At 36.9% G+C, this 16,243-nt stretch overlaps 3 pseudogenes; all 3 read right to left on the bottom strand.

Annotated features, from left to right (window-relative positions):
• Positions 1-1,731: 1,731 nt before the first annotated feature.
• On the bottom strand, positions 1,732-6,722 carry LOC137234785 (protein transport protein Sec31A-like; annotated as a pseudogene).
• A 1,016-nt stretch (positions 6,723-7,738) lies between these two features.
• Positions 7,739-14,022, bottom strand: LOC137234786 (protein transport protein Sec31A-like; annotated as a pseudogene).
• Positions 14,023-14,601: 579 nt separating this feature from the next.
• On the bottom strand, positions 14,602-15,871 carry LOC137234575 (cell division cycle 5-like protein; annotated as a pseudogene).
• Between the last annotated feature and the right edge of the window lie 372 nt (positions 15,872-16,243).

A 16,243-nucleotide genomic window follows, 5' to 3' on the forward strand; every position in this document is an offset into this window, starting at 1 on the left:
AACACTATTTACATGCATATTTGAATTTGCATTTATTTTCTTAACATTTTAATTTATTAACAAAAAGGGGTGGGATAATTGATTAATTTACATACATTTCATGTAAGGGCATATTTTGGGTATATGAATAGGTTTTTGTTTGTAAAGAAATAAGCAAAATTTCTGCAATTTGCTACAAATACACAAAAACTCAAAATCTGCAAAGACCTCAAGTAAATATGGATACTCTTTTCATTTTGGCATATTTCCCCACATTCATAATAGCCACCGAGAAAATACACCACAATTGAGTAAAATTGGTAAAATGAAATACGAATATAAATGGGCAAGTACTGGCCGACTATGTCTCAGCAAACATTCGTTGCTTCGTTCGAGCGAGCAAATTCGCTACTTTTTCTCGATTGACGTCTCTTATTATATCTATCCTCTTTGATTTTACGGTCATTGTGACTTTTCCCAGCGGTTATATTCATAGTCACATTTGCATGGGCGGATTAGGTTTTGTGACCAAATTTTCCGTTTCGTTCCTATTAATGTGATCGTGCATTCCGCTCCCACCTATAGGATGCGAGCATAGTACTGTGCTGCTCACACACGTCACAATGATCGTCAAATGGCGGTCATATTCTCCGTCATTTCACTCTACATTTTCGAGTCATTTGACAATCAATTTTACTGCGGTTTTACCATATATATAACCGCCATATAACGTGAATTTTACCTGCAGATTTACTTTACCTGGAGCAGCCATATGAATAAAATATGAACCAAAAAAATTGAATTTTCAATATTTATTATTTTCAATATTATTATATATGTACATGAAATTGGAACTTATATTAATACAGTTCATATAAAAAAGAAGTACTTTAATAATAAATAAACTCGCTTAATTGGTTTTTGTTTTCCAATTGAAATCTCTTCTAAGCGAGCAAAAAAATAATATTAAGCTTTAGAAAAAACTCCAATTATTCGAATAATCTACAACTTAAAGCTTAGTAGAAATTCATATTAGGTTTACTCTTTTTTCAGATCAAGAATATTCAAAGGTGTCGTGGAATCCGATTGCTGTCGTAATTGAGGAACTTAAAAATGTACGACTAGTAATTGAGTCAGACTTATTATTATTCTAAATCTAATCATTGAAGCAATAATTCTGCAACCCTTAGCAGGAGTATTGATTGGTTTCAAATCTAATTCTGACAGCAATCGTATCACGACATCCCTTATTATATATGTACATGAAATTGCAACTTAAATTAATACTGTTTATATAAAGAAAAGTAAGTACTTTAATAATAAATAAACTCTCTTAATTGGTTTTTGTTTTCCAATTGAAATCTTTTCCTGTGCAAGCACATCGCTAACCTGTGTTGGCAAAAGATATGATTATACTGTCTTCGATAGATAGTCGGACGAAGTTAGAGGATACTCGGCGATGTAGAGATGACCGTTGTGTCGGTGGCCGCAGTTACAACAGCAGTTTCTAACTTTGCACCATCCGTACAGTGTGATGAATTCACTGCTTTTTCCAATTGCTTGGCGCCAGCAATTTTTGCTGTTTGTAAAGCTTTAGCTATAATGCAAATATATAGATGGGTTAAAGTGGTTTTCGTATGGTATTCAACAACTCACCCTTTACCATCATCACACCCTTCTCATCGATTTTGAATAAGTGTACTGTTTCAGTATTCAGACCCAGTTGGTTTGGTGCAATATTTTCGATTTGATGAATATGTATACTATCCGTTAGGCAGATAATTAGGTGCGTTTGATTCATTCATATACTGTGGGTATTTGAGCCGTAGACGCAATGGCAGATATTTTGATTCTTTTTTTAGCGTAACATTTGTAAACAGTTGGGTTTCTCTGCTGTCACCATCACCTCTAGAGAGCTATTGAAGAAACGCTCGACCAAGATAATATGTTGCGATTTACGCGCATAGATTTCTTCCACCTTATCAAAATGCGAAAGTCATATTTACCATCCAATACGGAAATGGAACTGTAGACGAAGAAACATTTTATAAAATTTAATAAAATCAAAAAATGATAGTTGTGCTAAAATGGGGTAAAGTATTGTATGTTAAAGTATAGCGAAGTCTCAGCGGCTTTGTCCTGGTGAAAATTGAGTTTGAATAGGTTTTATTCTTCAATTTTAGAAACATGTACGAAGGTACCTGGTAAGATATTAAAAATCCTCAAGGCTTTTTTTGCAATAACTTAAAAAAAGAACTCATATTCAAACTTCTGTTTAACTTCTAAATATCAATAGCTACCTTTCCCACCAGGAGTCACTATTGCTTCTACACCTATGCTATTGTTTCCTACATCGATGAGCTTTGTAATAAAATAAACAGCTATCTCCCCAATCTCTCGAGTTTTTTCGCCTCGCGAAACCTGATATTGTCACCAACCAAATCATCGGTGACCTTATTTAAAACATGGCCGCGCCAAATGTCGACCATATGACATTACCCTACCGACTGTCTTACACCCTAAAATCTTGGGTGTGACTTTCGATCGGGATCTACATTTTGGAGAGCATGCACTAACAATTGTAAGGAAAATCCAGAGTTGTAACAAATATTTAATATAATTCTATAAATCGGCAGTACTTGGGGTAAATATAAATAGACGTTTGCATGGTACGCGTCTCCGATATGGTCTCCAAGCCTAAAGGTCACTCACTGGAAGAAAATACAGGCCTGCCAAAATGCTGCCCCCAAAACCGCTACGGGCTGCCTTCTTATGTCCTCGGAACACCACCTGCACAATGAACGGAGAAAACTCCCAATAAGGGAAAGAAATGAAATGCTAACCGAACAGTTTCTGTAGAATACTCTGAAACCTGGGCATCCCAACAGACATCTGATTGATGATCCAACACCGCTTAGGGGCTTATAGAGTCATCTCCGTAAGCATTATGAGGAAATACGGCACCTGAGAACCCAGCCGTATGGAGCAAAAAACACAAGCAGGTCCTTGGTGAACTCCACAAACAGGCGTCGGACCTTTATGCTAGGAATTGCCTGGTGAATCCAGTACTCAAAGAACAGTACCCAAAACTTGCGGAAGAGGACCGCATACTCCCCAGGGAAAAGCGAGTCACTCTAGCTCAACTTCGATCTGGATACTGTAACAGGTTAAACTCTTACCTATCCAGAATCAACCCCCGATATACAAAATGTATGCCCGCTTGCAATGTGTCCACACATGACACTAACCATCTCTTTAATTGTAATGTGTAAACTGCAAGTTTCCTTGGACTCCCGTTAGAGGATATTGGTGACAATTTGTGATCGGTCACATCTATTGGATGAGGCGAAGCACTGCTACAACAACAACAACAATTCAGAATAATTGGCAATACATACCGGATCAGCGGTAACAGTCAAACATTGACTCTTTAACTCTTCCAGCACAGTTTGTAGATAACTCCTCTGGTAGTGGTGGCTTTCTTTAGGTGGTTCTTGTTGCCTTTGCACTAGTACAGGCTGTTCTGTGTAACCAACATTTGGTGGTTGCGTATTCCATGACTGTTGCTGCTGCGACTGCTGTGGTATAGCTGAAGTTTGGAAGTGCATTTGTTGTGTAAATTGCTGTGTTGTTACGTTGTTATTTTGCTGCAATGTTGGATTATAGTAATTGCCCAGTGCTGTAGTTTACATTTGGATTGACATATTACTGTTGGCGGTAGGTGGTGGTGGCTGAAAAAGCAATAAAATAACACCGAAAAGGTTACCTACAAATTCTCTTATATACTTGTCGTTAGTTGCATTTTACCTGATATTGTCCATATTGATCAGTGTAACCATTTTGATTTTGATTTTGATTTGGATCAACGCCAAAGAGGGGATGAGTTATGGGTGCGGAAGCGGGTGCAGGATCCGGCTTTTTGGGCTGCTTGGTAAGAAGGTGAGTTTTTTATTTTTTTAATTTGGAAGATGAAATGCATACGTGGCATGCTGGTATAGTTACATATATTAAAAATCAAGATAAAAACTCTTAGTTTCTAGTTATAGGGAAAATTAAACACTTAATTTATGTCAGCAGGCAAAACGCTAACTCATTGCAATTAAAAAAACGGGGAACATATATGCATGCATTCGATACCTGCCAGCAATTTTGTGCAAAGAATTCACTCGTATAACCTCTTTTTGAGTTAAAAAACTCAAAGGTGAATTGTGGCGGTGCCTTCAGGAGCAAGCTTGGATCATCCCTTTCGTGATTAATAATTTTCTGCCAGCGTAAAATGAATAAAATTTTGATAAAGATACGTGTAAAGTTCGGAAACTTTTATGATCTAACTTTGATATTACCGATAGATAGATAATTTAATTGAGGATTGCACTGCGACCATTGGTCTTTTGTGCCCTCACCTTCTTCACAGCACCTCATCTAAGCCGACTTCCTTGATGAACTTTAGAAGTTCACTTGGCTTGAGTGATTTAATGTGGGAATGCTCTGGCCATGGTGAGCCCATAAACTTAGCCCTACGTCTTGACATACAAAAACTAGTATATGGGGTTATTGTATTTGTATTTATTTTCCCAGCACAAGCGTTTGGTAAAATTATATTATACCCCAGATACCAAGAATATCTGTTAATTTACATCTGAGTAAGTAAGCTGTCTCTAAGCACTATTAGAGACACTTTGAGGTGAGAATGAATTTTGAGACAATTTGCTATTTAGTAAACTTCACACATCTCAAAAAATATGTCACTAATTAGTGAGCAGGTCCTGGACAGATCACAATTATAAAAAATAAGTTGCCGAAATACAGTGTTATATTATTTGCTCAATGTACATATGAGTTAATTATCTCTATCTGTGAGCTATATTCATTTGGTGGTTTTTTTTTACCTTAGCTTAGATTTAGAAAACCGAAATCATCTAAAGAGCTACGCGCTGATAACGGCTGCTGTGGTTGACGGCTATAAATGCTTTGTGTTTGCTGCTGCTGTATTGAATTATACGGCAGACGGCCATTAGTAACCATTGATCCTTTTCTACAATTTACCGCATTATATATGCGTTCGCGTAATTCCACCAATTCCATATTTTCTTCATTAGTACCCGAACCCAATCCAAATATATAAGCTAAGGCGGCTGTGAGCGCACCTTGTGACATTAATATACCACCATACTCTTTTATAAAATCGGAAAAGTGACCATTTAATTCCAAAACAATGCCTTGCTGTTGTAGCGACTTACTCATTAACATCACAATTTCCGCCAATTCTTGCAACTCAACAGTATTGGGCTTGTAATTGTCATTTTGATGCTCCAACGCCTTTAGTTGATGCCAAGCGGTGACCAATTTGTCAATACTACCCGCACACACATAACATAACATGGCATTACGGGTATATTCAATGCTTTGCGAGCGCTCTTGCAATATCCGATCACCTAAACGTTCACAAATATCAACCACTTTACGATCATTATGATTGAATGCGACTACTAAAGCTTCTTTCCATGATTCTATAGTACAACGATTGACAATATCTAAGGCGCTTATAACCTGGCATAGCTCATTTTGCTGTTTTTGTAAGTAACGGTTATGTATTTTGGTAAGAAAATCAATGCCAGCTATGGAGGCGATAATTAAAGCCTCTGGAATGCGTTGCGATTCGAAGCAGAGTTCGACGGCAGCTTCAAAATTTTCAGTGAGAATGGCCTCAGTGATGAGACTGTCGGGATCTGTAAAGATATAATCAAACCAATTTTAAATACAATATACAGAAATTATTTCTATTGACGTTCTCCTTTAGGAATATAAAATGGTTTTGTTGATTGTGCCGAATTTTCATTATGGAGCTGCTGCTGTTTGTGATTTGCCGCAATGCCATCGAATATTGTGCTATTATCAATCGGTTGCTAAAAATGTTTAATACATTAATTGCGATTCAAAGGACAAGTAATTAAAATATAAATATAAGAAAGAATTAGCTACAAAGATCGTAGTGCAAATAATTCGGTGGTTTTGCGGACGCCATTGATGTTGGATTCAGAACTGAGTCCACTACAAAAATAATATATAAAATTTAAATAAGTTTTGGAAAAACTTGAGATTAATTTTTGAACAGATAATAATTTTAAAATAAATGTTGCTGCTTGAACAAAATATGTCAGAACACTGGACCAAATTAAGATGAGAACAATTGAGCACACAGTAAACTAGTGTTGATAGATGAGGAAAATATTTTGGAAGTGGCATTCTGTAGCGAACTGCTGTAGAAGTATTTGTAATAAAGTTAGAGGGTTGTATAAAAATACAAATAATTATAATACGAATTCGAGCTTTAAAATGTGTGCATATATAGTATGTAAGCATATCGTTTAGGTTATAGGCCAATATGTGTATTTCCACAAATCCTAAAACTTCATTTCAACGAATTTCGTCTTAATTAATTTCACTTACATGCGTTAGATTAGCCAAACGATTTTTCATTTGATCGACCTCGGTTTTTGGTTTTTCATCATCTTTAACATATATTGCAAATTTATTATCGATATCTTCCTTATTGAAACCTAAATAACAAAATTAACACTTTTAATACGCCACGAACATACATACGTGTTTACATAAGACTATCATATACCGAGTAAATTCAACATTTCCTCCTTTGGATTCAGTTCGAAATATGCTTTTATAAAATACAATAATAATAATAATAAAAACATGAAATTGGAACTTATATTAATACAGTTCATATAAAAAAGAAGTACTTTAATAATAAATAAACTCGCTTAATTGGTTTTTGTTTTCCAATTGAAATCTCTTCTAAGCGAGCAAAAAAATAATATTAAGCTTTAGAAAAAACTCCAATTATTCGAATAATCTACAACTTAAAGCTTAGTAGAAATTCACATTAGGTTTACTCTTTTTTCAGATCAAGAATATTCAAAGGTGTCGTGGAATCCGATTGCTGTCGTAATTGAGGAACTTAAAAATGTACGACTAGTAATTGAGTCAGACTTATTATTATTCTAAATCTAATCATTGAAGCAATAATTCTGCAACCCTTAGCAGGAGTATTGATTGGTTTCAAATCTAATTCTGACAGCAATCGTATCACGACATCCCTTATTATATATGTACATGAAATTGCAACTTAAATTAATACTGTTTATATAAAGAAAAGTAAGTACTTTAATAATAAATAAACTCTCTTAATTGGTTTTTGTTTTCCAATTGAAATCTTTTCCTGTGCAAGCACATCGCTAACCTGTGTTGGCAAAAGATATGATTATACTGTCTTCGATAGATAGTCGGACGAAGTTAGAGGATACTCGGCGATGTAGAGATGCCCGTTGTGTCGGTGGCCGCAGTTACAACAGCAGTTTCTAACTTTGCACCATCCGTACAGTGTGATGAATGCTTCACTGCTTTTTCCAATTGCTTGGCGCCAGCAATTTTTGCTGTTTGTAAAGCTTTAGCTATAATGCAAATATATAGATGGGTTAAAGTGGTTTTCGTATGGTATTCAACAACTCACCCTTTACCATCATCACACCCTTCTCATCGATTTTGAATAAGTGTACTGTTTCAGTATTCAGACCCAGTTCGTTTGGTGCAATATTTTCGATTTGATGAATATGTATACTATCCGTTAGGCAGATAATTAGGTACGTTTGATTCATTCATATACTGTGGATATTTGAGCCGTAGACGCAATGGCAGATATTTTGATTCTTTTTTTAGTGTAACATTTGTAAACAGTTGGGTTCTCTGCTGTCACCATCACCTCCAGAGAGCTATTGAAGAAACGCTCGACCAAGATAATATGTTGCGATTTACGCGCATAGATTTCTTCCACCTTATCAAAATGCGAAAGCCATATTTACCATCCAATACGGAAATGGAACTGTAGACGAAGAAACATTTTATAAAATTTAATAAAATCAAAAAATGATAGTTGTGCTAAAATGGGGTAAAGTATTGTATGTTAAAGTATAGCGAAGTCTCAGCGGCTTTGTCCTGGTGAAAATTGAGTTTGAATAGGTTTTATTCTTCAATTTTAGAAACATGTACGAAGGTACCTGGTAAGATATTAAAAATCCTCAACGCTTTTTTTGCAATAACTTAAAAAAAGAACTCATATTCAAACTTCTGTTTAACTTCTAAAAATCAATAGCTACCTTTCCCACCAGTAGTCACTATTGCTTCTACACCTATGCTATTGTTTCCTACATCGATGAACTTTGTAATAAAATAAACAGCGATCTCCCCAATCTCTCGAGTTTTGTCGCCTCGCGAAACCTGATATTGTCACCAACCAAATCATCGGTGACCTTATTTAAAACATGGCCGCGCCAAATGTCGACCATATGACATTACCCTACCGACTGTTTTACACCCTAAAATCTTGGGTGTGACTTTCGATCGGGATCTACATTTTGGAGAGCATGCACTAGCAATTGTAAGGAAAATCCAGAGTTGTAACAAATATTTAATATAATTCTATAAATCGGCAGTACTTGGGGTAAATATAAATAGACGTTTGCATGGTACGCGTCTCCAATATGGTCTCCAAGCCTAAAGGTCACTCACTGGAAGAAAATACAGGCCTGCCAAAATGCTGCCCCCAAAACCGCTACGGGCTGCCTTCTTATGTCCTCGGAACACCACCTGCACAATGAACGGAGAAAACTCCCAATAAGGGAAAGAAATGAAATGCTAACCGAACAGTTTCTGTAGAATACTCTGAAACCTGGGCATCCCAACAGACATCTGATTGATGATCCAACACCGCTTAGGGGCTTATAGAGTCATCTCCGTAAGCATTATGAGGAAATACGGCACCTGAGAACCCAGCCGTATGGAGCAAAAAACACAAGCAGGTCCTTGGTGAACTCCACAAACAGGCGTCGGACCTTTATGCTAGGAATTGCCTGGTGAATCCAGTACTCAAAGAACAGTACCCAAAACTTGCGGAAGAGGACCGCATACTCCCCAGGGAAAAGCGAGTCACTCTAGCTCAACTTCGATCTGGATACTGTAACAGGTTAAACTCTTACCTATCCAGAATCAACCCCCGATATACGAAATGTATGCCCGCTTGCAATGTGTCCACACATGACACTAACCATCTCTTTAATTGTAATGTGTAAACTGCAAGTTTCCTTGGACTTCCGTTAGAGGATATTGGTGACAATTTGTGATCGGTCACATCTATTGGATAAGGCGAAGCACTGCTACAACAACAACAACAATTCAGAATAATTGGCAATACATACCGGATCAGCGGTAACAGTCAAACATTGACTCTTTAACTCTTCCAGCACAGTCTGTAGATAACTCCTCTGGTAGTGGTGGCTTCTCTTTAGGTGGCTCTTGTTGTCTTTGCACTGGTGCAGGCTGTTCTGTGTAACCAACATTTGGTGGTTGCGTATTCCATGACTGTTGCTGCTGCGACTGCTGTGGTATAGCTGAAGTTTGGAAGTGCATTTGTTGTGTAAATTGCTGTGTTGTTACGTTGTTATTTTGCTGCAATGTTGGATTATAGTAATTGCCCAGTGCTGTAGTTTATATTTGGATTGACATATTACTGTTGGCGGTAGGTGGTGGTGGCTGAAAAAGCAATAAAATAACACCGAAAAGGTTACCTACAAATTCTCTTATATACTTGTCGTTAGTTGCATTTTACCTGATATTGTCCATATTGATCAGTATAACCATTTTGATTTTGATTTGGATCAACGCCAAAGAGGGGATGAGTTATGGGTGCGGAAGCGGGTGCAGGATCCGGCTTTTTGGGCTAATTGGTAAGAAGGTGAGTTTTTTATTTTTTTAATTTGGAAGATGAAATGCATACGTGGCATGCTGGTATAGTTACATATATTAAAAATCAAGATAAAAACTCTTAGTTTCAAGTTATAGGGAAAATTAAACACTTAATTTATGTCAGCAGGCAAAACGCTAACTCATTGCAAGTAAAAAAACGGGGAACATATATGCATGCATTCGATACCTGCCAGCAATTTTGTGCAAAGAATTCACTCGTATAACCTCTTTTTGAGTTAAAAAACTCAAAGGTGAATTGTGGCGGTGCCTTCAAGAGCAAACTTGGATCATCCCTTTCGTGATTAATAATTTTCTGCCAGCGTAAAATGAATAAAATTTTGATAAAGATACGTGTAAAGTTCGGAAACTTTTATGATCTAACGTTGATATTACCGATAGATAGATAATTTAATTGAGGATTGCACTGCGACCATTGGTCTTTTGTGCCCTCACCTTCTTCACAGCACCTCATCTAAGCCGACTTCCTTGATGAACTTTAGAAGTTCACTTGGCTTGAGTGATTTAATGTGGGAATGCTCTGGCCATGGTGAGCCCATAAACTTAGCCCTACGTCTTGACATACAAAAACTAGTATATGGGGTTATTGTATTTGTATTTATTTTCCCAGCACAAGAGTTTGGCAAAATTATATTATACCCCAGATACCAAGAATATCTGTTAATTTACATCTGAGTAAGTAAGCTGTCTCTAAGCACTATTAGAGACACTTTGAGGTGAGAATGAACTTTGAGACAATTTGCTATTTAGTAAACTTCACACATCTCAAAAAATATGTCACTAATTAGTGAGCAGGTCCTGGACAGATCACAATTATAAAAAATAAGTTGCCGAAATACAGTGTTATATTATTTGCTCAATGTACATATGAGTTAATTATCTCTATCTGTGAGCTATATACATTTGGTGGTTTTTTTTTTACCTTAGCTTAGATTTAGAAAACCGAAATTATCTAAAGAGCTACGCGCTGATAACGGCTGCTGTGGTTGACGGCTATAAATGCTTTTTTTTGCTGCTGCTGTATTGAATTATACGGCAGACGGCCATTAGTAACCATTGATCCTTTCCTACAATTTACCGCATTATATATGCGTTCGCGTAATTCCACCAATACCATATTTTCTTCATTAGTACCCGAACCCAATCCAAATATATAAGCTAAGGCGGCTGCGAGCGCACCTTGTGACATTAATATACCACCATACTCTTTTATAAAATCGGAAAAGTGACCATTTAATTCCAAAGCAATGCCTTGCTGTTATAGCGACTTACTCATTAACATCAAAATTTCCGCCAATTCTTGCAACTCAACAGTATTGGGCTTGTAATTGTCATTTTGATGCTCCAACGCCTTTAGTTGATGCCAAGCGGTGACCAATTTGTCAATACTACCCGCACACACATAACATAACATGGCATTACGGGTATATTCAATGCTTTGCGAGCGCTCTTGCAATATCCGATCACCTAAACGTTCACAAATATCAACCACTTTACGATCATTATGATTGAATGCGACTACTAAAGCTTCTTTCCATGATTCTATAGTACAACGATTGACAATATCTAAGGCGCTTATAACCTGGCATAGCTCATTTTGCTGTTTTTGTAAGTAACGGTTATGTATTTTGGTAAGAAAATCAATGCCAGCTATGGAGGCGATAATTAAAGCCTCTGGAATGCGTTGCGATTCGAAGCAGAGTTCGACGGCAGCTTCAAAATTTTCAGTGAGAATGGCCTCAGCGATGAGACTGTCGGGATCTGTAAAGATATAATCAAACCAATTTTAAATACAATATACAGAAATTATTTCTACTGACGTTCTCCTTTAGGAATATAAAATGGTTTTGTTGATTGTGCCGAATTTTCATTATGGAGCTGCTGCTGTTTGTGATTTGCCGCAATGCCATCGAATATTGTGCTATTATCAATCGGTTGCTAAAAATGTTTAATACATTAATTGCGATTCAAAGGACAAGTAATTAAAATATAAATATAAGAAAGAATTAGCTACAAAGATCGTAGTGCAAATAATTCGGTGGTTTTGCGGACGCCATTGATGTTGGATTCAGAACTGAGTCCACTACAAAAATAATATATAAAATTTAAATAAGTTTTGGAAAAACTTGAGATAAATTTTTGAACAGATAATAATTTTAAAATAAATGTTGCTACTTGAACAAAATATGTCAGAACACTGGACCAAATTAAGATGAGAACAATTGATCACACAGTAAACTAGTGTTGATGGATGAGGAAAATATTTTGGAAGTGGCATTCTGTAGCGAACTGCTGTAGAAGTATTTGTAATAAAGTTAGAGGGTTGTATAAAAATACAAATAATTATAATACGAATTCGACCTTTAAAATGTGTGCATATATAGTATGTAAGCATATCGTTTAGGTTGTAGGCCAATATGTGTATTTCCACAAATCCTAAAACTTCATTTCAACGAATTTCGTCTTAATTAATTTCACTTACATGCGTTAGATTAGCCAAACGATTTTTCATTTGATCGACCTCGGTTTCTGGTTTTTCATCATCTTTAACATATATTGCAAATTTATTATCGATATCTTCCTTATTGAAACCTAAATAACAAAATTAACACTTTTAATACGCCACGAACATACATACGTGTTTACATAAGACTATCATATACCGAGTAAATTCAACATTTCCTCCTTTGGATTCAGTTCGAAATATGCTTTTAAAATACAATAAATAGCGTCCATTCTGATCATGCGTTTGACCGGCTCGTTCGCGACAGTAATCAATATAATTTGCATCAGCGAGCGAGCGCTCCAATGCGTTAGCGCGTTGCACCAAATCTGGTTCGGTCACCACTTGCGACACCTGCACCTGCTTCGATTTGCCATTAAAGTATACCAATTTACCACCAAACTGTCATTGAAAAAAATATAAAAACTTAGATGTGCATTCTATAAGTATTTTACAATATTAACATACCCCGAAAGACACGCCACATGGCCTTTTAATCCATTTGGGTGCACGTTTTAAATCGTGATATACTATTTGTGTTGATTGTTGTGGTATGGGTGCTTGAGCTATTTGATCCATACCAGGAAATGAATCTGCTATCTTGTTCGATGTTTGTACTTGCTGTTGGGTGCCACCAAATATAGAATAAATAGAAACATTACCATCAAGGCTAGAGCTTGCGACCAAGGCAGAATTGCGTGGCCACCATTGCACATTATAATACCATGTACCTGTTGTTGCTATTTCAGAAAGTATTTGGATTCCAACAATAAATGTGATTGATTATCTTTACCACAAGATACCATTAAATCAACATCACTCGGGCACCATGACATACCCAAAACACCACGTTGATGTATTTGCATCGTTTTTGCAGGCGCAGTGGCATAACGTAAATCCCATAATTGTACCACAGGTCCTTGATCATCTTCGGAAGCTAGCCAAACTTGTGTGGCCACATCCGGATGCCATTGTATGGCATGCCAACGTACACGAGATTGTGTATCGGAGAGTTTAATAATTTGTTCGCTTTTACGTAAATCCCAAATAACACAACGTGAGCTAAAGACCGATGCCAATATGTGTTGTACCTGACGATTCCAGGCAACATTTTGTACATCCTCGAGTGGTTGTGTTTTAGTGCCCGGATTCATATGTGTTGTGGTATTGTTGAGATCCCATATAAATATTTCAGATTCAGAGGCACACGAAGCTAGTAAGTTTGTTTGAAAAGGATTAACATCAAGACCGCTGACAGGACCGGTATGCTTATCTTGACGTGCTATGAGACCTTCTTCGTTGGCAAGCATTTTAGCAGCTGAATAAATCATAACATGACCACCTTCGCAACCGCCAACAATGAGACCGTTAGTGTGTGCACCATCATAACCAGTAGGAGACCAGATAACTTTCTGAAGTCTGCGAAAATGGAACAGCTTAAAAAATAAACAATTTTTATTTATGTATGAGGGGATTAGTAAAAGTTTGCTTAGTGAATAAAAACACAATTATTTTTCATAAGTTTCTTAATATTCGTCGCTTGTTTGAGGCTACTGGACTTCTGAAATAGGTATTCAGAAATTTTTGCAGTAATTGTTAATTCACCCAAACTAATTGGAACACGCGCACGAGATTCTTCGTGTATACCAGATGATTACTTTATATATTTGCAATAAAATTATGACATATAGTTTTTCACCTAGCATTGGGGAAAAAGGGAAATACGTACTTTCAGAATTGTTGGTTGTTTTAACGGTAAGAATAACTATGGAAAGTTCACTGCTACAACAACAATAACAACAACTATGGAAAGTTTTTGGGAGTATTACTCTTTGTTGGTTATGAATCCGGTACACTCTGGCACTAGCCTGACTACCGAACGAAGGATTTTTTTCAAATATCTCGAGCTTTTGGTTCTGTGGATTTAAGTCGCCTCTTAGATGGCTTGCCTTGTCGCAAAAATATTCGGTAACGTTTTACAAGTCGGTGCACCACTTAATTTTTATCAAAACTTATCAAAGGTAGTATGAAAAGACGCGTCTCGACCTCCGATTTAAGAATCCGAAAGCGGAAATCAAACATTTTATTTCTGTCGAAAGCTATTTACAAAAAACCGTAAAATGACACCGAGAGGGTCTGAAATATGGGGTTTTTTTGAATAGAACACCTTTCTGCGTTGGCGGCGTTCGGCCGCGCTTATAAAAAATTACCCTGGGTGGGTCCGGTTTGGGATCAAAACTAAATGCGCGCAAAAAAAAAAAACAATAAAACTAATGAATGTATACTCACCTAAATGGTGTGGCAATAACAGTGTTACGTGTAGCAATTGATTGCGCCTTAGGTAACACTCCTGAAAAATCTGATTCATGTAATGGCGTGTTAACGCTACCCTTCAACGGTGTTTCCACATGTGTAAGCGCCATCATATTCTGTGCTTCCTGCATTATGCGATCGGTGAAAGGTGCAAGTGTACGTGGAGTTGCTGCAACTTGTGGCGTAATAGAGTAATCGGCTAACAGCGCATCTGTTGTTTCAACACCACTTTCCCCTGCCACTTCTTGACCTATTTCACTAGCATGTCCCAATTTGACTACTTGCTGCAACTCGCGATCGGATATTTGTGGTTGCGGTAACACCAGTTTGGAGCGCTTTCTATCGGGTTCTAAATTTTGCAACATAGCTAGGGGCATATCATTTTCTTTACGTTGCTTGAGCTTTTGTTTATCTTTCTTGCGTTCGCGTTCTTCTTTCTCTGAACGCAGATCTGCGATTACCACTACCAATACCGGCAGCACGCAATTCTCTACGCGTTTGCAGTGCGGCCAATCGACGTGCTTCTTCCAATTGTTTTTCGCGTGCTTTACGCTTTGCTTTTTTGCCCTGTGTATTGGCAAGACGAGCACGTGCCTCAGACAGCATTTCAAGTTCTATTTACATTTAAATATTTTAAATTACAGCGAAAAAAAAATAAAAAATGTTTAATTTTCATACCATCTTCATATCTTTGGGATCGGGACGTGCAGGCTTCGTCTCGGGATTTGAATCAATTTCTCCTGGTTTCAGCTTACGCGGATCATCACCGCCATCTTCCTTACGTTGTGCTTGATCACTCTATTGATCAAAGTAAAATATATACATAAATATATAAAAATGTTGTTATTTGCACTTCTCTGCATAACTTACAGTAAATATTCATAACGTTCTAAACATTGTGCCGCCGTGCGTCCAATAATCGGCGCAATTGTACGCCATTGTGTTGGCATTAATTTGGCCAAATGCAAAAGCTTTTCATCCTCCTCCCGTGACCATTCTGTCTTCTTTATGCTAGGATCAAGCCATTCGTACCAGCGTGCCTTACATTGCTTGGCAGATTTGCGGTGCAGCAGTGATGCAATACGTGACCACTGGTTTTTGCCATATTTCATTACAGCTGCTTTGAGGATTTCATCCTGAAAGTTATCAATTTAGTTAATACACGGCCAAGAGTAACCAGTCGCGTCAAATTCTTACCTCAGCGTTTCTCTACACACCACCTTTTATCATAATTCGCGGCATGGTGCTATATAATTGTGAATTCTTTTGAAGAGCACAAAAATCAAATCAAAAATTTTTGTCGAAATAAACAGCAAAAATCATTGTATATTAAAAACTGGGAAAATTTTAGAATAGCACCCCCCGAGTTCGGGGTAAAACTTGGTATCAAATGAAAGATGGAGTTCTCCCGATCACAAATATATATATTTTAAAGTGCGCAAACTTATAATTTAAAAGTTATTTGTTGTTAAAGTTTGCAAATTTAGCAAATTTCTATAGCACTTTAAATTACAATTTACACATCTTTCAAAACCTTAATCCACATACATATCTATATAAATTGACAACGATAAACTTAAATTGCATTTTTGTATATTTCACATTTCATTTTTG

This window comes from Eurosta solidaginis, chromosome X, assembly GCF_040869045.1.
Source record: "Eurosta solidaginis isolate ZX-2024a chromosome X, ASM4086904v1, whole genome shotgun sequence".
Lineage (NCBI taxonomy): Eukaryota > Metazoa > Arthropoda > Insecta > Diptera > Tephritidae > Eurosta > Eurosta solidaginis.